Below are 2697 nucleotides of genomic sequence, written 5' to 3'. Positions count from 1 at the left end.
CAGCAGGGTCCGTTCCAGCGCCCACCAAGAGTAACTGTGAGGGCTTACCGTGTTCTGGTACCACCAACACCTAAGGCACAATTTTCTGCAGAGTATATAGGGCAGGCCGTATAGTATATACAGGCGGTCCCCTACATTCAAACATCTGACTTATAAATGCCTCCTATTTTAAATGGAGGGAGACAACAGGAAGTGAGAGCAAATCTACCCCTCGTAAGGGAAATGCTCTCCTGTAATGCCGGGTACAGACGAGCAAACATGTACGATGAAACCGGTCCGTCGGACCGTTTTCACCGTACATGTCTGCCCAAGGATTTCTGTATGGTGGCTGTACTCACCATCATACAGAAATCCGCGCGTAAACAATACGCGGGGCGTGTCCGTGCCGTCGCCGCGAGGATGACGCTGCAACGTGGGCGGTCCTGCCAGTTCAATGCTTCCACGCATGCGTCAAAGTCATTCGACGCATGCGAGGGATGGCGGGCGCTCGGACATGTACGGTAGGTCTGTACAGACGACCGAACATGTCCGAGCGGGCAGGATTTCAGCGGGCTGTTTTAAAACAAGTCCAGAAATATTTGCCCGCTGGAAAAAGGCCCGGCGGGCAAATGTGTGCTGGAATCCTGTCCGCTCGGGCCTACACACGACCGAACATGTCTGCTAAAACTGGTCCGCGGACCAGTTTCAGCAGACATGTTCGGTCATGTGTATGGGGCCTAAGAGTTAATATGGGAAAAAGTTGTCTCCACTGATGCTTTATCACCAATCCCTGTTTCCCTAAAACCCCCAAATTCTATAAATCCTATTGTCATTGGGTCAAAAAGTGAGGTGAAATCTTCTGAACAGGGGCACAGACAGCAAAACAAATGTTACAGGGGTAATGATAACCCTTCCCTATGATATCCAAAAAGCTTAAAGGGGTTGTAAAGGATTTTTTTCCCCCCCTAAATAGCTTCCTTTACCTTAGTGCAGTCTTCCTTCACTTACCTCATCTTTCGATTTTGCTTTTAAATGTCCTTATTTCTTCTGAGAAATACTCACTTCCTGTTCTTCTGTCTGTAACTACACACAGTAATGCGAGGTTCTCTCCCTGATGTGGAGAAAGCCTCTTGAGGGGGCAAGCAGGAGTGTCAGGACGCCCACTAACACACAGCTTCTTTCTCTATCTGCAAAGTAAAGAGTGTCCTGACTCTCCTGCTCGCCCCCTCAAGAGGCTTTCTCCACACCAGGGAGAAAGCCTGGCATTACTGCGCAGTAAGACATCCCACAGGGATACATGTTTCAGGGATACCAGGTCAGATTTCGCTATTATTATATAATTACCACAAGCATATAGTGGAGTGGATAGCATAATCTATTTTGGCGCATTTTAACTCTTGACGAGCCAGATATTCAAACACAGTGCCAAAGCTAGGCATTCTTTCACCCAGGGCAACGAGTCAGTTCAGCACCCCCCGAACTGGATGGGGGGGGGGGGGTTCTCCATCCACATGCCCCCAGCCACCTGTCCAGAGAGAAAAGTTCTAATATTATACATAAATAAACAAAAGGATGATAATAATAATAATAATAAGGCATTTCAAAGTTTTGGTAATAGCGACATGGAGCAGTGGATGGTGTCAGTAGTTTTTTATTTGTATTATTTTTATAATTTTATATTTTATGAACTTTTTACAATATAAACACAGTTTACTATGCTTCAGTTATGAATGAACACAGTGATCGACCGATACCGATCACACACTGTGTGACATGTTTAACACCTCCTTCCCCTGCTCTGCATCCTGACGCATCCCTCGCAGAAGCTGGCGAGAGAGGAGAGGAGGGTAGCCGGAAGTGCTGTGGTGGGGATGAAGTGGGGGGAGGGCAGCAGAAATACATGGAACCCGGACCAGAAGGGCAGTGGGGATGCCATTTACTTGAACCAATCTGTTGGTTTTTCCTCCTGCAGCTGCCAAATGCTGGTGGGTAAGGATGAGCTCCAGCGTGTTCGAATGGTACACGTGCAGAGCCCGCCAGAAAGTCTGCACGGCGCTGCGCTAATCACAGCCAGGGAGACATTTCCCGATCTCTGCACCCGAGCATCAGGAAATGTCTCCCTGGCTGTAATTAGCGCAGCGCCGTGCAAACTTCCTGGCGGGCTCTGCACGTGTACCATTCGAACACGCTGGAGCTCATCCTTACTGGTGGGAGAGAGGCCAGAAGAAGAAGCTGCCTTTCAGCAGCTACAGGAGGAAAATACATCTGATCAGTTCTAGTAAATGCTGAAACAGAAAAAATATTGCGCATACCAAAATAAACCAAATTGTGTAACAGCTGCGTCTCAAAAATGTTATACAACATCAAACAAATATAAGGAGAAAAAGGAGTCGCGCTAAATATTGTTTTCTGTGATGAAAAAAAACGACGTTTTGGAAACGTCATTTTGCAAAACGACGTAGCATACACACCATCGCTTTTGTAAAAAGCTCTATCAAAGCGTGGTTCCGTCAAGCACGTACAACGTCACTATAAAGGGTCGTTTCCATGCGGAAGACGGCCTCTTTTGCTGATATCGTGTTGCTGCGTGTTAGTAAAAGTTTGGTGAGAGACGATTCGTGCTTTTCAGTGTTTGTGCTTTAAATTTCGTTTTCTGTCGTACAGTTTGTGTATTTGTCGTCGGATCTGTGATACAGTGCTTGTATTTAGGACGTATTT

Source organism: Rana temporaria, chromosome 2 (genome assembly GCF_905171775.1).
Source record: "Rana temporaria chromosome 2, aRanTem1.1, whole genome shotgun sequence".
Taxonomy (NCBI): Eukaryota; Metazoa; Chordata; class Amphibia; order Anura; family Ranidae; genus Rana; species Rana temporaria.
The sequence above is the reverse complement of the archived record's forward strand: the minus strand, read 5'-3'. Positions refer to the sequence as shown.